The sequence below is a fragment of the Desmodus rotundus genome, chromosome 10 (genome assembly GCF_022682495.2).
Source record: "Desmodus rotundus isolate HL8 chromosome 10, HLdesRot8A.1, whole genome shotgun sequence".
Lineage (NCBI taxonomy): Eukaryota > Metazoa > Chordata > Mammalia > Chiroptera > Phyllostomidae > Desmodus > Desmodus rotundus.
The window spans coordinates 70810895-70838017 of record NC_071396.1 but is presented as its reverse complement, the minus strand read 5'-3'; the positions used below and the strand labels follow the sequence as shown (position 1 = coordinate 70838017).

Sequence of the window (27123 nt, the reverse complement as noted above, 5' to 3'; positions counted from 1 at the left end):
TGGTGGGAGAGAGTGTTGGAATTCTTTCCACAGATAGGAGCCCAGAGGCCACTTTCAGGTTTTATTTATTTATTTATTTATTTTATTTATTTATTTTTGATACAGGAACTGGTGCTTGACTTAGGGAACAACAACAACAAACCAACCCAAAGCCTCCAAAACCCTGCATAGGCAGTGCACTCAAAGGAGCAGAGGTTGACTGACCAGGGGAGTGAAAAGCAGCAGAAAAAAAGCTGTGCTTCTGATCTTTTCACATTGCAAATCTTATTAAATCACTCCTCTGTCATCTATTTTCCCATGAACCAGAGGTTACATGGTGTGGTGGTTCGGCTTCAATGTGTGTAAGAATCATTAGCTTGTTAACAATGAGATTTACGGGTCTTATCACCGGAGTCTCTGATTCAGTAAATCTAGTGTGCAGCCAGGAATGTGTGAATTCAAACAACCTCCCTCAAGTGAGGCTTACACACTCTTGGAGAAACAATGGCCCCGGCCAACCATTAACTAGCAGATGTACCTCTCGTAATAAGTCTGTCAAGTCTAATCAGGATAATAAAGTACTTGGTTCATTACTTTCTTCTTCATTAAAGAATGTTTAGAAACAAGGCAACAATAATGTTGGTGTCATAAGCCATACTAGGAGCCGTTTCTTTTTCCTTTGCTAGGTAATATCTAACTTTAAAGAACATTTTGAGTTTGATTTGTCCTATTAAAAATGCCAATTAGTCAAATAGCCATGTTCCTATTAACCAAGAACATGAAATGAGAGACCAATAGATTCAAAGATTTTTTTAAAAAAATTTTATTGTTATTCAATTACAGTTGTGTGCCTTTTCTCCCCATCCCTCCACCCCACCCCAGCTGAACCCACCTCCCTCCCCCACCTCCACCCTCCCCCTTGGTTTTGTCCATGTGTCCTTCATAGTAGTTCCTGTAGATTCAAAGATTTTTATACCTAAAAATAGATATATCATAGTACTTTCCTTTATAAAATTTGCTTTTGAGGAATCAGGAATTTTAAATCCCATTTCACTGTGACACACTGAGGCTCTTCATGAAATCTCTTATTAATTATAACCGGAATTACTAATAAGAGATAAATTCAGGAAAAGATGTTTGCTTTTCTTGTTTTCACCCCTTTGACATGACGGAGGAAATGTGTGTTTAGAAAAGGGGAAGAGACTGTAATCCACTGAGCACCGTGGGCCAGTGCCAAGGGTTTTCTCTTTGACCCAACTCTAGCCAGGCTCCTCTGAGCCCTCTTCTCCACCCGGCCTCAACCCTGGCTTATACAGACTTGAACAAACACTGCGAGTTTCTAACAGCTCAGGTTTGCATGCCTAGATGACCCTCGTCCTACCTTAAGGTAAAACTCAAGGCTGCCAAAAGCACTGACTTTCAGCCAACACCTGAAGATAGGGGCTGCGTCTCCCAGCCTCTGTGGAAGGGCAGGGACCTACCTTCAGAAGCATCGGCACACCCAGGTGGGTGTCACTTGGGCCAACCCCGTCCTTCTGGCTTTTTGTAGTATTTCATTTTCCCGATTCTACAAAGCCTGGCTTGCCCTGATTCTGATGCCCTTCTTCTCCCTTTAAATCTCGCAGTCATCTTTGTACAAATCAAAGCTGACCGAGTTTAGTCCGCACTGGATTCTTCTCCCTGTTGCAAGAGTGTATTACTGAGTGAAAGTTGCCCTTCCCCCTTTAACTGGAGTCCAGCTGTGTTTCTATTTGACACCAGACACTGCATCAGATCTTTTCTGAAGGAGACCCCTATAGAGTGCCTCCATTATTGCAGCTGGAGGAATTGAGAGGTTAAGTGACTCGTGACAGCCAGGCAGCTGGTTTCAGGACAAGATTCCAAGACCTGCCTTGCTCCAGCACATACTCTCTCGGGGCTGGCTTCAGGCATGTGGGAGGTGTGTGGTCACACAGGGCCCCAGGCTTGGAAGGGTCCCACACTTGGTTTAACGCTCTGCTGTTGCTGCCACAAAATTCTCAATTTTTGAGTTAGACCCTCCACGTTTTCATTTTTCACTGGGCCCTGCAGGTTATGTAGCTCACTTCACTTACATGGCTTGCTTCGGGTTAGGGTCCCCCAAACATTCCAAACTCGAACTTAGAAAGGATAAGTATCATGTGCTTCCTGCTATAAATGGAGGGCGGAGTGTGAAGCTGCTCAGGGAAGGAATGTCTAGAAAGATCCACTTAAGTGTTTGTAGGCACGTATGCACTAATAAGGATTTGATGTCCTATTGTAAAAATTATCAATTCAATCTGGTAAAAGACAGATAATTATAATTTTAATTTTAGTAACATTGGTAAAATATTTTTCCTATTGTTTTATGTTTATTTTTTTGCAGTGTTTTTAGAAAATAGCTATGTAACTTATAGAGCGTTATTCTGATGCTTTTGTATAAACATGCATAATAAGTATTACATTATTTATGTTTCAAAAAAAGTTTATATTCTGACCAAATGATTTTGTTCTAATTTTGTTTTGTTTCATAATATTTTGTTTTAACTTCTTTTGGTTATATTAAGGACAAAGCATGTCTACTACATGCTCATATTTCTCTTTCTATAAAAACAATGTGTCTTTTCCTGCATTACGAAAGTAAGCCATGTTCCATGTGGACAATATGAGTGAAACGGAAATTACTCATAATTGACCAAGTAGAGAAAATATTTTGGCATGCACCCTTTTGTCTTAGACATTTATCTAGGAAGCGGTATATATTTTTATGTACACTAATGTTGATTTATTGAATGATTGATGGGTCAATCTATACCTACCTGGAATCACAAAATCCATGATTTGAATTTTAATTCTGTGGGTTTCTTTTTTCTATTAATTTTATCCTAAGGATTTCTCTTATGGAAAAAAAATGATTCTTTACAACAACCTGTTTAACAATCTTTCCATTATTAAAAATTTGAATTTGTGGCCTGGCCATAACCAAAAGATTGTGGGTTTGATTCTCGGCCAAGGCACATACCTAGGTTGAGGGTTTTATCCCTGTTCATACCAATCAAGGCTTCTCTCTCACAGCAGCATTTCTCTCTCTGCCTTCCTCTGTCTATAAAAGCAAGGGAAAAAAATGTCCTCCTTGGGTAAGGATAAAATTTTTTAAAATTTGTTCTCTTCTTTTTAAACCTTGTTTTTTATGATATACTGTAACCATGTTTCAAAGAACAAGTATCAACTAGATTAAAGATAGTTAATGGGGAACACCTTGTATCCTCAAAACTGCATATTATAAGTCTATGAATCAAGAAGGTTTTCTGTACTTACAGAACATAAATATAGAAAAGATTATTCTATATGTTTCTATATATACTAGAAGAAAATTACTGAAATAGGCCAGGAAGTCTAGAGGCAACTGAATAGTAAATTAAATGCATACATGAAAAAGAGGGAAAATACTATTTGCAGAATCTTTCCAAATGTCAACCTCTTTAAAAAATCAAGAAGCTAATTTACCGAAGAGACAAGTCACCAAGGCGGAAAAAAAAAAGTTGGCTGTCTTGGGGTTTGATTATTTCCCCCAAGCAGTGATTATATACATCAGCATCCTATTCACTTACATGGTAATTAGGGGCTTTATCTTCACTGAAGAATCTGCTTCCTTTGTTCAATTCAGCAAAACCAGCTGAAATTGGCAGTTTGCTTACTTAGGAAACCTTTATCCTCTCCTTATTAGACATACTGCTTGATCTCAGTCCCTGTCCCTAAAGAAAGCAAAATGTGTTTTTCCACATTAAATAGAGAAGGGGCTCCCTTAGACATAACCTCAGAACATAATTACCTGGTGGAGTCAAACAATCTGAACATTGTCGTGCAATTTTTCCTGACCCGACTCCCTCTTCCTTCCATGATTCAGAGGTCTCTCTATTTTCATTCTCCTTTGAATTCTCAGTGATCTCTATTTTCTTTACTGTGAGAACTTCTTCTGAAAGTGATTACTGACTTTGCCATCAACATGGTTTGATGTAAAGATTTGGAAATATAAATAGTAATGAAAAATTACAATTAAAAATCAACAGCACTAATTCCAATTTAAAAATTTTTATAAAAGGAAAAAAATGAATAAATGAAACTTAAACTGGGTGGAACAAGCAAAGAAAGTCTTTTGCTCTAAATAATTACCTTTTATTTCTCTGAAAGGTGGTGTTTATAGAATGCTCAATTCTGCTCCTCACAAGGAGGGACAATCTAAATTATGATAAAGCTTAGAAATGGGAAACGGTGCCAAGTAGCACGTGGTATAGCGGAGACAGTGCGGGGAAGGGCCTGGCGAAGTTGCTGCATCAAACTTGGACAAAAGAAGCCTGAGAAGGCATTCATTCCAAAGAGCGCTGGAGTTTGAACAGGTTGAGGTTGCCATCTGCTGTATCTGGCTCGGATTTAATCATTCAATTGCTCTCTTGGTCTCAGTCTCCTCAAAGTAAAGACCAAATAACAAAGTATAAATAAATCTGCTCTCTAAGTTGTAAAGTGCTAAATAAAATGGCATTATTATTGACTCAGTAACATTGATTACTATAGCACTTAATGCTATAAATTCCTATAAGCATGACATTGGCTGTGTCTCATTAGCTGTATGATATGCTGTTTTCATTTGCATTCCATTCAAAGTAACACATTTCTGTTGTGACTTTTTTATTGGCCCGTGGGTTTTTTAGTAGTGTAGAGTTTTTTCCACTAGCTTTATTGATATGTATTGATAAAACCATGTAATTAATCATGGTTTTATAAAAGTATGAATAGAGACATAGGCCATCTTCTTTCAAGTAGATCAATATTTTTAAGGACTGGACAGGGAGATTTAGATAGAATAACTTAAATTTGGATGATTTTAGACATAGATGAATCCCCAAGAAAAGTCTAGGTGAATGAGAGAACCCCCAAAGAAATCTATAGATCTAGAAAAATAGCCAAATTGTACCTCATTTTCCATGAATGATTTTTAATCTTAGAAGTCTCTCCCAGTCAACGAGTTACAGCAAGAGTACAGGAGGGAAAGTAATAAGGGTTACCAAGCAAACAGGACTTGAGATGCCTTCCAGAGACCACCTGACATTTCCCTGTGCCCCCTACATTTTGTTTAAAAATTCTACATATGTCCTTGTCTGTTATAATATGTCCTTTTTCACATATATGCTTTGTCCTTCACTTAAGGCACTATTTTCATTTTTTTCTGAATTTTTTCACAGGTTTCATTTATCCGCCCTTGCATGATGACAGACCTAGTTAACTGACCTGAGACATGCATTGTCTCAGGACCCTCACAGTCCTGCAAGATGCTGCCAGATTTGCCCTCTTAGATCAAAGGTGGAATGGAGATTGATAGATTCGGAGTTTTCAACCATCCTTCTCACATCTAGGAGGTACTTCTAAAATCTGTCAACTATGCTGAGGTAGATAGAAACTTGGTTACAGGCTGCCTGGTTGAGCATCCTGCCTTGACATTTACTAGCTGTGAATCCTGGGCAAATTATTTTAACTTCCTGTATTTCAGTTTAGTGATCTATAAAACTGAGCTAACAATGGTGCCTGACAAAGTTGTGAAAATTAAATAAAGTTATTAAAAGTAAAGTGCTGAGAACAGCGCCTCGCACAGAGTAAACACTGTGTCAGGTGGAGCTACTTTTATCATCATTATTCTTACAAGAACTTCCTCTCTCTTCCCGATTCAGCCCATCCTGTGTTTTGTTCCCACATTACTCTTCCTTCAGCGCAGACACAAACTTTCAAACATTTCCCACTGTTTACCACACTAAGGACACACAGCTTAGTCTGGCATTCAAGGAATTCTAGAACGCCAATTAGGGCCCTTTTCCCATCTGTCATCACTCTCCTGCATCGTGCTCAGGCGTCGGTGGAGATTTACCATTTCTTGCACTTCTGTTCAGCTTTCATGCCGTCCTTACTGCCCCCAGTAATCTCCCTTTTCCCTATTTATTCACCACACCTTTCTTAAATTCTGCCGCCTCCGTGATGCCAAACTGCCCCAGCAAATGGGATCTCTGGTCTTTCAATCCTCACGGTACTGTGTGAGATGCTGTCACTGTGCTGTACATGCTAAGACCTACAGGGGTTCGCATAGGGATGCAGCCACTACCCGACTCTTACTCCCCTTCCAACTGTGGGCTTCCTGCTGCGAGGAATTTAGGCTTATTTATCTATGTATGCCCTAAGTTTCAGCGGTGGGCCTTTCATGGAGCAGTAGCTCAATAGATGATTATTGTTCTGAATTGAACCACTATAGTTAAACCCTAGTTAGGCAGTTTCCTGTACAACACAAATTTCTTGCTTATACTTTTACTGCTTCATGCAGTACAGCTTCCTTACCTTGTTAAAACCAAAATTTTAAACATTAAAAAAATTCAGGTAGATATACTTTCCCACAAGACATCAGAAACCACTGAATATTAACAAACATAGTGGGATACTTTTGCTCAAGGGAGGACTTTGATATTTAGCATAATTTCAGTCATTCTATAGGTTATTGAAGGTTGCAGATTTCATATCCTAAGTCAAATAAAAGCAAGAAACAATATAAGAAGCCTGTTATTCTAGCAGTGTTCATTAGAAAAAAAAAACAACAACTATGGAGGATGTGTGTATTTAAGTTAGAAAATATTGGAAAAGGGTTACATGTCTTTATAGTGTAAGTTGATCAACACATATTTATTGTAAGTCACTAAGTGGTGTCAAAAATATAAGAAAAGGCTGCTGTATTCAAAAAGACAATCCAACTGGTAAGAAAGGAGGGGTGGCACCTTCGCTCACCCGGGGCTGCAGTAATTAGGCTTGAATGACAGCTGTACCAGAGGGAATAAAAAGGAAAGGGGAAGAAAAAGATGATTTAAAGATAAAAGATGGGACATGGAGATTAAATAGGGGCAAAGGAGAAGAAATATTTTAAGATATTGAAACATTTTAGCCCTAGCACGTTGAGAAAATTTCTAATAGAAATATATAAAATAGAGGAGGAAATTATTGGGGATGGTGGAGAAGAAAGAACAAAAGGAAAAGAGTAACACTACAATTTTAGGCAAACTGTGTTTGTGGATAGAGTGTTCAAGTACAGACACCCAGAGGACAGCAATGTTTGCGTGGTACTTCATAAAGCACTTTCATATTCATTATTTTGTTTGACATCTGTAGACATCCGCTGAAGTTCAGATAACTAAGTTAATATTCCAAGTGGAGAAGCCTGGGCCCAAATCCAAGTTTTCAGAGTCCCAGTCCCCTTGAGAGCACTGCGTTTGGTATGAGCGTGGTTTTGGATTTGCATCTTGTTTCTTTAAGTTTCCAGCTCTGCAGTTTTATGTAAGTTACTTCAGCTTTATTAAGCTTCATTTCTCATCCATACTTATCTCCTAGGTGTGTTGTCAGAATTAAACAACATTAAACCCTTAGAGTAATTGGCACATAATAAAAGTCTTAACACATGTCACTATTTTTGTTACTATAAAATGTAATTATTTTCTTACTTCTACCCCAGAGCTGCTTCCTATGGAGCCTAGAACCAGAAACAGGGGGAGAGGAGAGAGGAACACAGAGGGAGGGAGGGTGGGGAAAAAGAGATGAAGTCAAGCAAGAAAATCAGGGTGAGCGAGGAGAGCAGAAGTGCAGTCAATCCTTAAGGACTGGAGCAGGTGGGGTGAAGGCTATGTGAAGGAGAAAACCAACACTGACCGATTTGCTACTATAAATTATTATTTCATTCACAGCCCAGAGGATGAAGTGATTTGCCCAAGGTTCACAGGAAGATGGGTAGCTTTAGACCTGCTGAATGCTTTGGCACCTGCTTTTTAATGTCTTTCTCTTTATGAAATAAAGATGATTTCCATCTATGATACAAGTAACATGTCAATTACTGAAAATTTAGAAACTACCAAAGAGTGTAAGGGAAATAAAATTATCTAGAAATCACAACTGAAATTTCAGTGTGTGTGCATTCAATCTTTTAAAATATATTTTTCTTCATTACTTTGACCTAAAATACAGTGTTAAATCCTAATTTTGTACTTAGTAATATAAAATAAGCATTCCCCCGTGTTATTAAAACTCTGTAGGCACTATTTTTAGTGGCTGGATTAAATTTCATTAAGTAAAGTTACTGTGATTTAGATACATGTAATTTTCTTTTTTTCTTTGAAGTTTGTGCTCTTTTCAATTTTTCATAATTAGGAACAGTGGTGTGAAAAATGTTTTTGCTTATTATCCTAAATGAAATAATTCAGACAGAACAGGAAAAAACTGTACGCTTTCACTAATATGTGGAATAGAAAACAAAAAGTAACAAATGAACTAACAAAACAAACAAGAACAAACTCATAAACACAGACAGCAGTGTGGTGGTTACCAGAGGGAAGGGGTGGGGGCGGGGCAAAGCAGGTAAAGAGGGTGAAATATTCGGTGACGGAAGGAAACTGGACTTGGAGTGGTGAGCACAATACAGCACATGGATATCTAATTATAATCTTGTATACTTGAAAATTATATAATGTTATTAACCAATGTTATAACAGTTTTAAATAAAACATGTATAAAAGTGTTTTTTTTTGTATTAAGAATTCATTTATTTGGAGAGATCACAGAAGAGAAATCATGGGCTAAAGGTTTTGGCAACATCACAGAATATTACTGCATTGTTTTCTGATGTGTACCCCATAGTAATGAGAATTGGTTGTCCTTTGCTAATATGATAGGTGAATTTTTAAAATATGTTTTTCTTAACATTGAAGAGATTGAACTTTTTGCTACATAGTTTAAACAACTTCATGAAAGAATGTTCAAATTTCTTTGCTCATTTGTTTACTGGTGTAGCAGTGTTTTCTTAATATGCTGTGGTTTTTATGTTATAAAGATATCAAGACTTTTTCCTCTCATCCACATACCTAGGCTCATAAATCTACCCACTATTTTATGGCAAATAAGCTCTATTTGTGTAACTAAGAGACAAGTCTATTATCAGCTTTCAGAAATTCTTGGTGAACTTGACCATTCTTGAAGAAAACATAAAATGATTTCATTCATGGGAAAAAAGAAGCAAGCTTGCTTAGTCGTAAGTAACAGCAAGAGTGGAAAAGAAGCTCGGAATGATTGAAAAAGGTTGGAGTAACTGGAGTTGTTCATTTACCTTCTCAAGCGAGCAACTGCGCAACCTCAGGTAGCTGCTTTTTTAGGGACCTGGGAAGAGGAGAGCAGCTGGCTTTCTCAGCGGCTTATTCATTTCCTCGTGAAGCACCTGCTGCCTGCTTCTCACCTCCATCCTGCCCTGCATTTGGTGTCTCCGAGCCTGGAGTTGCAGTGGGCTCCCAATTGGTGAGAGTGGCCTTGGGGTTGAGTATTATGTGTTCCTCCTCTCTCTGTTCATTATTACCTTGTCTCTCTTCCCCACCCTCCTCCGAGATAGTGATTTTTCATTCAAAAAGATATACTCAAATATTTATAGTATTAAAAAAAAAAAACAGTAAAGTAAAAGCCTTCCTTGTCAATTATATTTCTTCTTTTTGGAAAGGAATACTTATATCCTTTAATTTAAAGGATATAGTTTAACTTAAAGGATATCCTTTAACTTAAATAGCTTAAATTTGCCATTGAGATTTTTTTCTGATTTACATGTAGGGATTCCTCATATATTTATGTCCTTAGTTCTATGTCTTTGAAATCTTTTGCATGTTTTTGTATGGTCATTACCTTGTCTTTTATCTGAATTTATAAATAGTTGTGAATTTTTCAAGTGTTGATGTTAATGTATAGGCTTTTTTTCTTCATACCTCTTTTGTATTTAGTATCTTTTCTTTTTCTATGGAAGTTTTTCCTACTCCAAAGTTATAAATGTATTCTTCTTTGTTTTGTAATTGCTCTTTTGGATTAGTTTTTCTACATTTAAAAAACTAGGTTATACATTGACATGCTGAAAAAATCAGTTATATAAAAAGATATGTACTAAAAAGTCTTGCTGCCAACTCTGAATTTATTCTTCCTATGTATCCTTTGCCACTATATTTAGCCATTTAATTTAGTTTATTCTTCCAGTGTTTCTGAATACAAAAATATATAAATAAATACATATACACACATACATGTAAATATATATTTGTAACTGCTTATATATCTATAAATGAGCATATATAAATGCATATACGTAAAGGTATGCATATATACATCCTTCAATACACAGAAGAATGCCTTGACACTTTATTATACCAATAAATCTGGAAGTTCAAAATAATCTGATGTAAGGATTTTACTTTTTCCCCTAAATAGATGTTTGGCTTACTTTCTCTGCCTCTTTCTCTTTCCCAACTGTTCTGAGGTACCACTATAGCATCTCTCACCTCACCTTCTGGAAAGAATAGTGTAAATTTTCTTTTGAGGAACTACTTTTGACCTAGCAATGGCCTTATGATTTGTGTAAGTTGATCCCATGCTCAGGATGGGGATGGGTTCATTAGTTGCCTTGTCATAATGGCCATATTAGGTTTGGGTGTGTAATCTAAGCCATTTAGAATGAAACTTAAACCGTTGCTCGGAATGCCGAGACAGAGATGGCCACTTTTATGCTCGGGTATCAGAGGAAGCCCACTCATACCTCCGAGGGGACCCGGCTTTCAAATAAACTCCGCATCATGTAAAACAGAGCAGACCAAAGGAAGATACAGGATCATTGCACATGTTTTCAGAAGCCCCTGGATGAAGCTCTACCTGAAGCCAATTTTTCATTCTCCCTCAGATTTTTCAGTTACGGGTACCAACAAATATCCTTTAATGTTTAAGCTAACATCAATTAGACATTCTATTATTTGCAGCAGAAATAATCACAGCTGACATAACTATTTTTATCTTATAATAAGTATCTACATGTACCTGAATGTGTTTTGGTACTCATTTCTGTTCAGTATGTCCATTCTTGTGCCAGTATTAAACTGTCTTAATTTCTTTACTTTATCCTTTGTGTTAGGAAACTCTATTACTCAGCCCCATTCTCTTACTGGGGATTTTCGACTCCTCTCTCTCCACACTAACTCACCCTTTCCCTCAGGAGAAGTGATTTAGTTGAGGAAATGAAGCTCTTGCCTTCGTCTGTGGGACCCTCAGAGCCTGCGAGCCTGTGCATTCCCTCTCTGTGCCCCTCCTGGGGTGAGGATCCTGGCAGTGCCTGCCCAGCGTTTCCCAGGGGCTGTGCGTGTGGCCTGGTGGGGAAGTTCGGTCTTACAGTTCAAAAAATACAGTAATTCCGAGACTGTGCTTTAGCCATAGAATGTACTCAACTTTGTAAAAGCAAGACACTGTCAGCAGAGGGATGCTCAAGAAACACCATTATTTCTGAATGACTGAAGGGGAACAAGGCAAAGGCACTCAGGAACAGGGCCTTATTTCATCACCATGTTCAGTGCGCTTTCCTCCAGCTTTGACACGACCCAGGGAGGCAGGGTCCACTCAAAGTTAGTTGCAAAGTCCCCAGTGTCACATGTGCTTATGAATTTTATGCACCATTTCTTGGGGGAAAGGAGAACCTGTAATACTTAAGAATAAAAGTCTGTAATTTCAGAGGTAGAAAGACCATTTTAAATTAAACTGTAAATTAAATCTTAATTTTATATTACTTCCAATACTTTAGTCATGTTACCTAAAGCCATATTATACTCATTTATCATTAAGTTTGTGAACAAAATGAATTTAATTCAACTTAGCAAATTTGATTTAGCTTTGACCTTTAGGGCTCACACAAAGAAACATGTAGATGACAGAAATTCATTACTATTTAAGACAAGTTAAGAACAATGTATTTCTAAAACTATTCACTGCCTCTTTTACCCCAAACCAAATATCTAGGAAAAGAAGGATTTAAAAGCAGTAATTAGAAAAAAAAAATCTGCCTAACTTAAAGAAGAAACTCAAGACAAAATCTTGAAGAAGAAGCAGCAGTTGCTTAGTTTTTCCAATTTAGAGATCACACACAGCAGGGCGAAGAGACAGATTCCGCATCTCAACTCAGAAAGCAGCGTACTCGGTGCCGGCGCCGCCGAGGTTCTTCGAAACGCTGGGAACAGACCGGCAGGGCTATAGGCCGTGCAGAGCCCTGGGCCCTTCCTGACTACTCTGCACACACAAACGTCCTTCTCTGAGTCACTTCCTTTTACCAACATCATGGGAGGATCGCATCGGCCTGAACAAGGCTGCCCCATCAGCTGTCAGGTCCCCAAGCCCTGCATGTATTAATACCACCTTTCCACATTCTGAGGGCCTAGGAAGGGAGTCCCTCCTGTGGGTAGGAGAAATTTCCTTTGTCTTTGAAAATTTTAATACTGACCATTGCATTTCCTTTAGCTCTTCTCACACAGACCAGAAAATGTGCTCCCACACTTGCTAACATAAACCCCATGAAGTGCCCGTAGTACTTTTCTTCAGCCAGCAGAGGGAACAGAGGGACAGAACTTCAGAGATCTGATAGTGCACTGCTTATCTTCCCAGACAAAAGTCAAAATCCAAAACTGTGTTTTCCTTTGAAACGTAGTACATAGAAAAACAGCATTTTTGAAAAAGCATATTTTCCAGGGCTTTTGATATCACAGCAATATATGTAATTTTGTATTACTTGATGTTTTTTGATTTAAAGACTTCCAGATACACCCAAACGTGGTCCGAGGTGAGGTGGAATGAACAGGATAAATAGCCGGTGCTGGCCATCATTCAAATGTTAGTCAATTCTTAGGTTACTTCAGAGTTTCTAACTCTCAGATAAAAGTCACGCATTTTGTTACAGCTGTGTACTTTAAATAAACATTCTCTTCACATTTGATAATTTAAAAATAGAATGCCCTAGATTTTCTTTAATACTCTGGTCCCTGAAACCTAAAGAACATGAAAGAAAATCACTTAGGCCTTATTAAAAGCAACCCAACATAAGCATTTACTATTAAATGGCCTACCTGAAACACAGTACCACTGATTACAATTGCCTCTTTGCTGAAGCAAAACACACTGCGCTCAGGTCCTCCTTCAGCCTGAATCCCTTTTGAAAGGAAGGGGACAGCCCCGTGGTGAAGAATGTAATTCACAATTTAGCCTTTTTATAAGTTCTGACACTTCCATTAGGTTTAAGTGGAATCACACAGTGAATTTTCCACAAGCTTAATTTACTAGGGAAAACTGTTCTGAAGATGTCTCCTTTGTCACAGGAGCGCAGGAGTCTGGTGCGATTCACAGAGAATACAGACATTCCTTTGTCCATCGCTTGCTCCCTTTTTCCCTTTCCGGATGCACTTGCTCCCTGTGACCCGAAATGCATGACAGTGCCTTCCACCTCACCAGTATCAGTAAAGGGGCTTGGGGGCCTCTGTTTGGATGGATGACACGTTTTCATGTCAGTTGGTTTTGGTGATGGCTGCACACACTGTGAATGAACATACTAAAAACTATTGACTCATACATACATTTTAAATGGATGAACTGTGCGGTATGTGAATTATTTCTCAATAAAGCTACTAACTTTATTACCTTATGTCTTGAAATGAAAGATTTTGTTCCCTTCACTTATCAGATTCCCTTGTCTTCCCTAAGGTGATGCCCAGACACCGAAATGATTTTTAACCTTAACTTGACAAGCACATATATTCAAACCAGTCTCAAGAAATAATCAATAAAACCAATACAGACAAAGTCAATGACAATGGCTAACCCTAACAATAATAATACAGAGAATGCCCCAGCAACTTCAATAATCTAAAATAAAGTATCTGAAGATAAAAAAATAAAGCTGTACAAAACAGGATAGGAATGTTTGATCTGTCTAGCCTTTCAACTGCATGAGAGTCAAAGCAACACCATTTAGCTGTTGGACTCCATTTCTTTTCCATGTTGTTATGACTCCGTGTGTGTGTGTGATATTTTTCTTCTATATTTTCCTTTTAGTTGTCTGGTCTGATTTCAAGAGAGTCTTGTTTTTTGTTTCTTTATGAGAAAAGAATTGTGAACATATATTACATAATCAAAAAAAGCATTTAATGTCTTCTAATTGTCTTACTTTAAAACTTTATTTATTAACTAATGACATTTATTATGTGACTATGCAAAATGAGTTTAGGGATCATATCGTGTCATGTGAAAATGAGCTCCTCATATGATGCATCAGGAAATATTATAGAGCAAATCTAGGCAGCATTTGTTAAAGAAAAATGTATATATATATACATATATATATGTGTGTGTGTATATATATGTATATAGGTATAAGATTGAGGAAGGAAATGGTCCTCTACTTAGTACTAGTCAGGCACACCTGGGGCTTTGTATTCCTTGTTAAGCAACCTTGTAGCTTGGAACACTTACAGAGGAAAGAAAAAGAGCCCAAGGAAAACAGGGGAAAGCAACACCCACCTTCAAAAACTGGAAGGGCCGTGAAGCGAAAGGTGAACTAGCCCTTTGACACAGCTCTTACAGCACAAACTTGTATTTGCTGTACAAATAGCTTAACGGGTATACGTTACAGGGAGACTCTGTATAAGAGCTGTGCAATGTTTGGAGCTGCACAAAGGGGAGTGAGTTGCTTCACCAACCAGTAACCTATCTGAGGAGGCTGTAGCTTGACCTGGATTATGTTATGGAAAGGGTTGTGCTAATTCCAGACCCAGACTGTCACTAACAGCTGGGGATCTTCCTGTGCCATCTGCGATGGCACTGGGGTGTGCTTCGGGAAAAATGGCTGAGAGTGTGGACTGAGCGAGCTATACGACCTGGGGCACAGACCATTTTGCCAGAGAACATTTATGAGCTTTTAAAGGTCTCATGTGGTTAGACAGAACCACATGAAATAATCTCCCTCTTGCTTATGAAGTGACATCTCATCTTCACAGGTCCCACTGCATGCAACAGGGAGAAGATTTGAAGAGACAGGCTCAGCGGGGTCTTTCTCAGAATTCTGCCAGCCATAAGGTGACTAGAGTTAAAATAGTCCATGGTTATTGTAAAGTTCAGAGGAGGCTAAAATGTCAACTGACTTTACACCCCCTGCTTCACTACTTGGCTACTTACATTGTTTATTCAGCTCCTGATGCAGGAGGAAGGCCCTTTCCGACTTAATGAAACAATCACCAGGTATAATCCAGTGGAGAATCTCCTGAGCCACTATTCGTGAACAATTTCTCTCCTCTCTAGGCTCACTCCTTGAATCTTTTGCTCTAAGACCTCAGTCTATATCAAGTTCAGAACTGATCCAAGCCCAACTCAGATAAATCTAATTACCATTAATCTTTTTTTTTTTATTGTTATGCAATTACAGTTGTATGCCTTTTCTCCCCATCCCTCCACCCCACCCCAGCTGAACCCACCTCCCTCCCCCCTCTCCACCCTCCCCCTTGGTTTTGTCCATGTGTCCTTTATAGTAGTTCCTGTAATCCCCTCTACCCACTGTCCCCGCCCCTACCCCCCAACCCCGCCCTGGCTATTGTTAGATTGTCCTTAACTTCAATGACTCTGGTTATAATTTGTTTGCTTTTTCCTTCTATTGCTTATGTTCCAGTTAAAGGTGAGATCATATGGTATTTGTCCCTCACTTCCTGGCTTGTTTCACTTAGCATAATGCTCTCCAGTTTCATCCATGCTGTTGCAAAGGGTATAAGCTCCTTCTTTCTCTCTGCTGCGTAGAATTCCATTGTGTAAATATACCATAGTTTTTGGATCCACTTGTTTGCTGATGGGCACTTAGGTTGCTTCCAGTACTTGGCTATTGTAAATTGTGCTGCTATGAACATTGGGGTGCACAGCTTCTTTTGGATTGGTGTTTCAGTGTTCTTAGGGTATAATCCCAGCAGCGGAATTACTGGGTCAAAGGGCAGTTCCATTTTTAGTTTTCTGAGGAAATTCCATACTGTTTTCCACAGTGGCCTCACCAGTCTGCATTCCCACCAACAGTGCACGAGGGTTCCCTTTTCTCCACATCCTCTCCAACATTTGTTTGTGGATTTGTTTATGTTGGCCATTCTGACTGGTGTGAGATGATACCTCATTGTGGTTTTAATTTGCATCTCTCTGATGGCTAGTGATGCTGAGCATCTTTTCATATGTCTCTGGGCCCTCTGTATGTCTTCCTTGGAGAAGTGTCTGTTCAAGTCCTTTGCCCATTTTTTAATTGGGTTGTTTGTCTTCCTGGAGTGGAGTCGTGTGAGTTCCTTATATATTTTGGAGATCAGGCCCTTGTCTGAGGTATCATTGGCAAATATGTTTTCCCATACTGTTGGTTCTCTTTGTAATTTGGTGCTGTTTTCTTTAGCCATGCAGAAGCTTTTTATTTTGATGAGGTCCCATTTGTTTATTCTTTCCTTTATGTCCCTTGCTTTAGGGGATGTGTCTGTGAGGATGTTGCTGCGTGGAATGTCTGAGATTTTCCTGCCAATGTTTTCCTCAAGGACTTTTATGGTGTTACGACTTATATTTAAGTCTTTTATCCATCTTGAGTTTATTTTCGTGTATGGTGTAAGTTGGTGATCGAGTTTCATTTTTTTGCACGTAGCTGTCCAGATCTCCCAACACCATCTGTTGAAGAGACTGTTTTTGCTCCATTTTATGCTCCTGCCTCCTTTGTCGAATATTAATTGATCGTATAGATTTGAGTTTATTTCTGGGCTCTCTATTCTGTTCCATTGGTCTATGTGCCTGTTTTTATGCCAGTACCAGGCTGTTTTGATTACAGTGGCCTTGTAATACAGTTTGATATCAGGTATTGTGATCCCTCCTGCTTTGTTCTTCTTTCTCAAGATTGCTGCTGCTATTCGAGGTCGTTTATGGTTCCATATGAATTTCTGCAATGTTTGTTCTATATCTGTGAAATATGTCATGGGTACTCTAATAGGGATTGCATTGAATCTATAAATTGCTTTGGGTAGTATGGCCATTTTGATGATGTTAATTCTTCCAATCCATGAACATGGTACATGCTTCCATTTGTTTGTATCTTCCTTAATTTCTTTCTTCAGTGTTGTGTAGTTTTCTGAGTACAGGTCTTTTACCTCCTTGGTTAGGTTTATTCCTAGGTACTTTATTTTTCTTGTTGCTATATCGAATGGGATTTTTTTCCTGATTTCTGTTTCTGCAGTTTCGTTGTTGGTGTACAGGAATGCCTTTGATTTCTGGGTATTGACTCTGTATCCAGCTATTTTGCCAAATTCATTTATTAGGTCGAGTAGTTTTTGAGTGGAGTCTATAGGGTTTTCCATGTACACTATCATGTCGTCTGCAAACAGTGACAGTTTCATTTCCTCCTTTCCAATTTGGATGCCTTTTATTGCTTTTTCTTGTCTGATTGCTGTGGCTAGGACTTCCAATACTATGTTGAATAGGAGTGGTGAGAGAGGGCATCCTTTTCTAGTTCCTGATCTTAGTGGGAAAGCTCTAAGTTTTTGCCCATTGAGTGTGATGTTGGCTGTAGGTCTCTCATATATGGCCTTAATTATGTTGAGGACTGCTCCCTTTATTCCCACTTTGCTGAGTGTTTTTATCAGAAATGGGTGCTGTATCTTATCGAAAGCTTTTTCCGCATCTATTGATATGATCATGTGATTTTTGTCTTTGCTGTTGTTGATGTGATGTATTATGTTTATTGATTTGCGAATATTGTACCATCCTTGCATCCCTGGGATGAATCCCACTTGGTCATGGTGGATGATCTTTTTAATATATTGCTGGATGCGGTTTGCTAATATTTTGTTGAGAATTTTAGCGTCTATGTTCATCAGCGATATTGGCCTGAAGTTTTCTTTCTTCGTTGTGTCTTTATCTGGTTTTGGGATTAGGATGATGTTGGCTTCATAAAAAGAGTTTGGGAGTCTTCCATCAGTTTGGATTTTTTCGAATAGTCTGTGAAGGATAGGGGTTAGTTCTTCCTTAAATGCTTTGTAGAAATCTCCTGTGAAGCCATCTGGTCCAGGGCTTTTGTGTGATGGGAGTTTCTTGATGACTGCTTCAATTTCCTTTGCTGATATTGGTCTGTTCAGGTTTTCTGCTTCTTCTTCATTCAGTTTTGGAAGATTATATTTTTCTAGAAATGTGTCCATTTCAAATAGGTTTTCAAATTTCTTAGCATACAGGTCTTCATAGTAATTTCTTACGATCCTTTGTATTTCTGTGGTATCAGTTGTAATCTCTCCACTTTCATTTCTAATTCTGTTTATTTGGATCCTCTCTCTTTTTTTCTTGATGAGCCTACTTAAAGGCTTGTCGATTTTGTTTATCTTTTCAAAGAACCAGCTCCTGGATTCATTGATCCTTACAATTGTGCTTTTAGTCTCTATGTCATTTAGTTCTGCTCTGATCTTGGTTATTTCCTTCCTTCTGCTTGCTCTGGGCTGTCTTTGTTGTTGTTCCTCCAGTTCTTGTAGGCATAGGGTTAGGTTGTTTGTTTGAACTGTTTCTAACTTCTTAAGGTAGGCCTGTATTGCTATGAACTTCCCTCTCAGGACTGCCTTTGCTGTGTCCCATAGGTTTTGGGTTGTTGTGAGTTCGTTTTCATTTGTTTCCAGGAAGTTTTTGATTTCTTCCCTAATCTCGTTCTTGACCCATTCATTGTTTAATAGCATGCTATTCAGTCTCCATGTTTTTGAGTGTTTTGGGTTTTTACCCTTGGCGTTGGTTTCTAGTTTCATACCCTTGTGGTCAGAGAAGATGCTTGATATGATTTCAATTTTCTTGAATTTGTTGAGGCTTGCTTTGTGTCCTATCATGTGGTCTATCTTTGAAAAAGTTCCATGGACACTTGAATAGAATGTGTATTTTGCTTCTTTGGGATGAAAAGCTCTGTATATATCAGTTAAGTCCATTTCCTCTAGGGTATTGTTAAGTGACACAATATCTTTGTTGATCTTTTGTTTGGAAGACCTGTCCATTTTTGATAGTGGGGTGTTAAAATCCCCTACTATAATTGTGTTGCTGTCAATATCTTTCTTGAAGTCCTCCAAGATTTTCTTTATGTATTTGGGTGCTCCTATGTTGGGTGCATATATATTTATAATGTTTATGTCTTCTTGGTGGATTCTTCCTTTGAGTATTATGAAGTGACCTTCTGGATCTCTCTTTATGGACCTTCTTTGGAAGTCTATTTTGTCTGATATGAGTATTGCTACCCCTGCTTTTTTTTCCTGTCCGTTTGCTTGGAAAATTTGTTTCCAGCCCTTCACTTTCAGTCTGTGTAAGTCTTTTGTCCTGAGATGGGTTTCTTGTAGGCAGCATATGTGTGGGTCATGTTTTCTTATCCATTCAGCTGTTCTATGTCTTTTGATTGGAGCATTTAATCCATTTATGTTTAAGGTTATTATCGATAGGTAGTTATTCATTGCCATTATTTCCTACCTGTGTTCCTCTGTCTTTCTCTTTTCCTTCCTTTCCTTAAAGCAGTCCCTTTAGCATCTCTTGCAGAACTGGTTTGGTGGAGCTGTATTCTTTTAGACTTCTTTTGTCTGGGAAACTCTTTATTTGGTCTTCTATCTTAATTGAGAGCCTTGCTGGGTAAAGTAGTCTTGGTTGGAGGCCTCTGGTTCTCATTACTTGGAATATTTTTTGCCATTCTCTTCTGGCTTGGAGCGTTTCCATTGAGAAGTCAGTTGCTAACCTTATTGGGGCTCCCTTGTATGTTACTTCCTTTTTCTCCCTTGCTGCCTTTAAGATCCTCTCTTTGTCTTGGAAATTTGCCATTTTAATTATGATGTGTCTTGCAGTGTGTCTCTTTGGGTTCCTTTTGCTTGGGACTCTCTGTGATTCCTGGATTTGGGTGATTTTTTCTCTCCTCAGATTAGGGAAATTTTCCATCATTACTTTTTCAAACAGGTTTTCTATCCCTTGCTCTTCTTCTTCTCCTTCTGTAATTACCATTAATCTTAACTCAGACCATTCCAAAAATTAAGTCTTCATCCTTTAGTTCTTTTTCCTTTCCCACCTTGTTTTATGGGGGATCATTCAAGTTTTAGAGTACTAAATTATGTATGTGTGTGTCTGTGTGTATAAAATGTAACACATTTAAAAGACTTTGGTGTCCAGAAAAAGAAAGTGCGTGTATATATGCATAAATACACATTTATATGTGTATATGTGTGTGCATGTGTGTGTATTACTCTCAAGCCATTTAATTTCCCCAGTGTGTATTCATGGAATGGAAACTGACTGTAGAATTAAGTTTAATAAACCATAATTAGGGAAACAAATCATCTGTAACAAATATTGTGCATAGGCAGTTTCCAAATTATGGTTATGTCAGGTCCCCAAAGCTCATTTTTATGTTATTGTTTAGAGCCAGTCCCAGAGATACTATATTTAGGGGAAAATGCTGGCTAGGTTTCCTGGTTCCCTACAGGTTTATTTAGCCCACAATGAAATAGCTATAGTAGCAACAGTACTAGAGATCAAAGTCCTGGGAATGTGAGGAAAGAAAGAATGGAAATAAAATTATCCTCTCTTTTCCTTGAGTTGGGTCATTTGAGGGAATATTTTGAAATAGTTTTTGTTTGATAACTTTTAAAGATTCTTTGTGCATTTCTTTAGTAATTTACTTTTATCCCTTTACTATTCCTTAGAAAGTGTCTCTCCCTAGAGTCCCAGGATCCTTCTGCTGCCTGCTTTGCCACCCCAGCCCACCCTGCCATGCTCCCTGTCCCAGACTGGCTCTGTCTCCAGAAAAATCTTTTCTGCTTACAAATCCTTTGTTTTTTTCCAAAAATGCAAATAAAGCTCTGTTCACTTCATGAAGCTGATTTCATCCAAAAGTTATGTTAGCTGTGGGTTTTTCATAGATGTCCTTGATCAGGTTGAGGAGGCTTTTTATTCCAAATTTTGTTGAGTGTTTTATCATGAAAGGCTGTTGGATTTTGTCAAATATTTTTCTGTGTCTATTGATATGATCCTGTGATTTTTTAGCCTATTACATAATGTTTTACATTATTTAATTTTTGGAAATTAAACCAACCTTGCATTCCTAGAAGTAATCCCACTAGGTCAAGGTATATCATCCATTTTATTTGTTGCTAGATTTGGTTTACTACTATTTTGCTGAGGATTTTTGCATCTATATTGATAATGGATATTGAACCACAGTTTTCTTTCCTTTTGATGTCTTTGCCTGGTTTGATATCAGCATAATGCTGGTCTAATAGGGTGAGTTAGAAAGTGTACACTGTTCTGTCATTTGGAGAGTTTATAAGTGTTTGATATTAATTCTTCATAAACTATTTGGTAGAATTCACTAGCGAAGCCATCTGAGCCAGGGCTTTTCTTTATGGGAAGTTTTAAAATTATTAATTCAACCTGTTATAGATCTATTTAGATTTTCCATTTTTCCTGAGTCAGGTTCAATAGTTTTTATTTTTTTAGGGATTTGCCCATTTTATCTAAATTATCTAATTTGGGGGGATACATCCTTTATAAGATTTTTATGTGCTCCTTTTTATTTCTGTAAAATCAATATTGATGTTTAGTTTTTCATTCTTGATTTGGCAATTTGAGTTTTCTCTCTTTCCTCGGTCTGTCTAGCTAAGGGATGCCAATTTTATTGATCTTTTTAAAGAATAAACTTTTGGTTTTATTGATTTTTTTGTTTTATTTTATCTATTTAATTTATTTTTGCCATAATAATCATTATTTCATTCTATTTGTTTTGGGTTTAGTTTTTTTTTCTTTTCAGTGGTTTAAGGCAGAAGGTTAGGTTATTGACTTGAGATCTTTCTTCTTTTTTAATGTAGGCGTTTGCAGCTACACGCTTCCATTTCAGCACTGCTGTCACCACTGCACAAGACCGTGCCTTTAGCCTGCCCTTCTCAGCTAGCCAGAGTGCCTGACTCTATGCAGACAGCACCAAGCTGCAGTGAGGCAGAAGTGCCCCTCCGCAGGTAGAGGGCGCAGAGCCTGGATGCTGGGCTGATTGTGGGATCCTGGCCGCATGACTGCCTGACCCGGAGTGGCAGGAAACCTGGCGGACACTGTAAGCGAGAGGGCACGGTCCCCCACCCCCCAGTGGGAATGCTGGTTCAGAGGCTGCACTTGAGCTTTCACTCAGAGTTGGTAGAGCTGCCTCAGCGTGGCCTGGGGCCCGGAGGGCAGGGAAGTGGGCAGCCTCGGGACAAGGAGTCAGGGGAGACTTCCCCACTGGCCAAGATGGTGGCAGGGAAAGGTTCCTACACTGAAGCGCTAAAAGCTAGAAATATGAATGGACAGGGCCCAAGTGGCACAGAAAGCTAGAAAGATGAATAAGGCCCAGAGCAAGCCCAAAGATGAAAGATGAATGGATAGCCACCCCCTCCCCTACCAAACAGTGTCTGAAAGCTAAAAAGATAATTGGATAAGGGGAAACGCCCCATCCACACCCTTCCATCACCTGACTGGGGGTAGGACCCAGGGAAGGCAAGCACAAGTGCCATATAAGTCAGAATGGTGGCAGGGAGTGGTGCTAGACCAAAGAGGCCTGCCAGTCCAGTCTGCGGTAAGAACAGAGCGGTGAGGACGTGGACCCACCCAAAGCATGCAAAAGTTTAGGAAGTTAACTGGTCATTCTGAGAAAGCAGCTGGCCTGCCTCATAGCCAATCTAACATGAACTGAGGGGAACAAAGAAACATACTCTGGCTCATCACCTGCTGCTCGGGACCTGCACTCAGACGGTGCTCTGGCCTGTCCTCTCCACAGGCCACATGACCTTAGTAGCCGCATGGCTCATAGCTTGCAGGAGGGAGTCTCTATCTCTTGCTCCTGCTGAGCTGGGGAAGCACTCACTGATACATTCGTGTGCTCCCTTAACTGGGAGCATGTGACCTTCTGGCAGCTGCATGGCCCTGGCTGCGCCAGCTCCACACAGAGCCTTCAGGAGGGAGCCTGCAGGCTCCAAAGGACGGTGCTTTAAAACGGAGCAGGAACTCTGGGCCCTGCCTTTTGTTCTACTCTTACTGGGCTTTGTCTGGGTTTGGTAGAGGGGATGAGCTACAAGATGGGGAGTCCCCCATTCTCCAAGACTGGGCAGCATCTGAAAAAAACCTATTTCTTTTTGCATCAGCACCTGCCTTACAAGTTTAGCTATTGTGGCAACAGGCAGCCAAACCTTTTGTTGTTGTTGTTGTTTAGTAACACTGCTTTGGCTTCATCCTGTAAGTTTTGGTAAACTTTAATTTTTATTCCTTTCTAATTTATCTTGGATTTTTCTTTGACCCATTGTTTATTTATTTATTTTTAAAATAAATGATTCTTTTTCATAAACTTGATGTAAATATACAAAATTTACATTGCCAAATAAATCTGCACTAAAAAATAAACTCCAAAAAAATCAAAGCATGCCAAATATGCAGCTGTCAATGTGGTAGCCATAAGGGTATTAAGAATTCAATAATGGATTCAAGATTTAGCCTTAGACTTAAGGAACTATAATGCTTGAAAAAATTCTGTCTTGTCACTTGTCTAAGCCACTGGCTATCAGAACTGTATACAAATGTAACCATGTGAACAAGAATGCCAGAAAAATCGTTATCTACCATGCTCTCAGCCACCCAGTAATGCAGAAGTGCTAAGTCTCTGCAGTGTGGTTTACAAAGTTAAAAACGGAATCTCAAAGCAAATGCCTAAGAAACACTTTTGAACTTTGTAATTGGTTTATGCAGAAAAATGTGCTTCGGGATTTTATTTGTAAAGTGCTTAATAATTAGAAGTTACTTTTAAATTAAATGTGGGTATATTAAAAAATCTATTACCAAGCAAATAGGACTGATGAAGGTAAGGTAATAAATTGGAGAGTATACTGATTTGAGTCAGGTTTTATAAAAGAATTAACATGTGTGGAGTTCTTTTAATCTTTAAGTAAAAGCCATTGTTAGGACTATAGCAAAAGTTTTAAGAGTCTCCAAGTTAGATATCTTTTTTTACTTAACTGTGCAGCTTTTGCTCAAGGAGTCTGTCTGAGTGCCAATCACTTTATAAGTTTATTAGTACAAAGGATTACAACATGCCGTTAATAAAACGCAAATGTACAATGACTTAGTCCTTTCAATAACGTCAAGATCTATACTGCAGAATTCCATAAGGCACATTGCACCAATACACAGATTCAGCCCAACAAGACTGTGATGCCCCAGTGGAATGACCCACTCACTTCTTCGGCCTAAAAAGTACAATACAACTGAGTTAAGAGTATATCTCTGGGAAACAGCTCATATATTCACCTGGCCATAAAAAATGTTTAACAATTTGTCATGCAGGTTTCCGTTATTATTTTGGCAGTATCATAAAATGGTTTTAATCTGAAAAGGATATTGTGATTTAGAAGACCATAAATTTTCTAAACCAATATTATACACCAAATAAGCCTTTATTGGCTCTGAATGGAACAATATACTGCAAATTCTTATCAGGCGTGAGATCATCGTGGAAAAGTTACCCTAAAGTCCCAACTTCAGTAACCTGATGCTGACTTGCCTGCTTAAAGATTTCATTTTTCAAGAAAAAGAGATGAAAAGGAGTGGCCAGTGTATGCATTTATCAAGAAAAATACAGTAAAGGCCCCAGTACTCAGTCCAAGATACCTAAAATGAACCAAATGAGAAGGCCATCACTCATAAAGGGTGTCAGTTGGCAGATCACCCACTAAGACGTCTTTGGCAGTGCTGTTACAGGGCATTCAAAGTTGTATGCACATTGGAAAGATTTTCTTTAAAGCAACACTGGGTCCAAACACAAAAGTCAAAATATTTAGCCATCTGCCTTTGGAGGGGTGCACCCGCCATTTTTCCTATGTATCTGTACAATGGAATTATAAGATTGTTGGGCTCTTGCTACATTATACTGACTCTTATTTGCTCCAAACAGCACTTGGGCTTTGCCTTCGTCTAGGGTGGCACTGACTTGCATGGTGACTGACCCTGTTCAGTAGGCACTGCTCCAGCCCTGTTTTGTGAGAGGTTCCATACACAGCACACCACCACCCAACACGCACCCTCCTGAGAGAACAGGAAATACCCCTCAAACAAATGGAGGATCAAATGGGAAGTTATCCTTAAAAGAGAAGTTAAGCAAAATATATGCTATGCCTTCCTTTTCTTTCAAGATCTGAGGATCACTTGCAAAGGACTATCAGGATCCACCTTCTGAAGTTTAATATGCCAGTCATGGAAACTGCCATTTATTAGTTCCACTGAATAAACTGCTGTTTTATAATTCCATGACATGTGTATGTCCCAAGGTCTTTAATAAGTTTATCTGAAGCTTGCACACACCCAGACGCCATATCATTTAGGTGGTCTTGACTTTGAGTCTTCCTAATTTTCTCTAATATTGCCGAGTTTCCTTTTCTAATTCCTTCTTCCTCTGACTTTTTCCACTAACAGATTGTTCTTCCTTCATCTCATGGTGATGAAGTCTTCTAACATAACTTCAGCCATCTCTTCTGAAGTCACTTCTTCTGTTGTCCTGTTCTGACCCGTGGGTTGTGGTTGATCCAGCATCTCAAATCCAGGCGCTTAGGAAGGTTATATAATCTGCAGAACTCACAAGCCAACTGCTTCAGTTGCTGACAAAGCTACTATTGTCCTTAGTATCTTCTCGACCCTCCAGAACCACTGTCAGATCTAGGTCATCAGAGTCCACAACCCACACTGGTGAAGAAGAAGGATAAGATTCTGTGCATTGCAGTGCAGCATGAGAGCCGAGGCCATGCTGCCTGGCGGCTGCACCAGGAGCTGGCAGTGTAGCTTGCCCAGCTCTCAGCTGATGATGTGGGACTTCTCATGGTTCCTGTCGAAGGTGGACGCCAGGAACTTGAGCTCAGCCTTGAGCCTCCACACCAAAAACTCCCCCCACCCCAGTCTCTGGCAGGGGAGCTGGGTAATGCTATGATCGCACCAGAAGAAGGAGAGGGCAGTGGCCAGCATCAGCCTTTGCAACCCACATGATCTGACCTGTTAATTATTTAGAATGTACTATTTAATTTCCATAAATTTGTGAATCTGTCAAATTTCCTTATGTTGTTGATTTCTAATTTAACTCCATTATGGTCAGAGAAAGTAGTTTTCATAATTTTAGTCTCTAAATTTAGTGAAGGTTGTTTTATGGCCCACCATATGGTCTGCCTTTGAGAATGTTTCGTGTGCACTTCAGAAAAATGTTTATTCTGCCGCTGTTGAGTGGAGTGTTTGATGGATGGGTTTAGTTGTTTTTTTCTGTTGCTAAAGTCTGTGATTTTGTATTTATCTTCTGTTTAGTTATTCCATCCATTATTAAAAAGAGAGTACTGAAGTCTTTACCTATTGTTCAATTGTCCATTTCTTCCTTCAATTCTGTCCGTTCTGTTTCATCAAGTCTGTCTGTGTTTCGGAACTCTGTTCTTAGGTGCATATATGTTAATAATTGTCATATCCTCCTTATGGACTGATTCTTGTATTATTATGAAATATTCATCATTATATCTAACACCATTTTATGTTTGAAAGTCTATTTATTTTGTCTCATATTAATATAGCTACTCCAACTCTCCTTAGATTGCTGTTTGAATGGTATATCTTTTCCCATCATTAATCTTCAACCTACTTGTATATTTAAACCTAAAGTGTATTTCTTGCACACAGCATATAGTTAGATTTGTAACTTTATCCAATCTGATAATCTCTGTCTTTTGAATGCGTCATTTATATTTAAATTTTATTGTCGCATTTGGATTTTTACTTGCCATTTTACTTTTTCATTTTCTGTATGTCTCAGATCTGTTTTATTCTTGTTTTACTTAATAGCTTTCTTTGTATTTAATGGATCTTTTCAAGTGTAATATTTTCTTCAGATAATTTTTATTTCTATTTATATATGAGGGGGGCCCATAAAAGGAATTTATTTATTAAAAATTGTGTATTTATTCTTACATGTTTAAACTTCAGTCACCTTCAAGTACTCTCCATTTAATGCAATACACCTATCAAGATGTTTTTCCACTGCTCAAAACATGCCTTTTGATGCTTCTGCCCTTTTCTTTTCACCTCTTCCACATAGGCAAAACATGAGGACTTTTTTCATTTGGGGAGACAAAAAAAAGTTGCTCAGGGCAAGGCTGAGGGAATGGGGAGGATGGGAAACAGGAGGGGATATTATGTTTGGTCAAAAAC

General features: G+C 38.7%; 1 protein-coding gene and 1 pseudogene across 1 annotated transcript in view; both read right to left on the bottom strand.

Annotated features, from left to right (window-relative positions):
* DLGAP1 (DLG associated protein 1) overlaps positions 1 to 27123 on the bottom strand; it is an 828057-nt gene that overhangs the window by 482828 nt on the left and 318106 nt on the right. The gene's annotated exons all lie outside the window — the stretch shown is intronic.
* LOC112322601 (ubiquitin-conjugating enzyme E2 Q2 pseudogene) lies at positions 24725 to 25902 on the bottom strand (annotated as a pseudogene).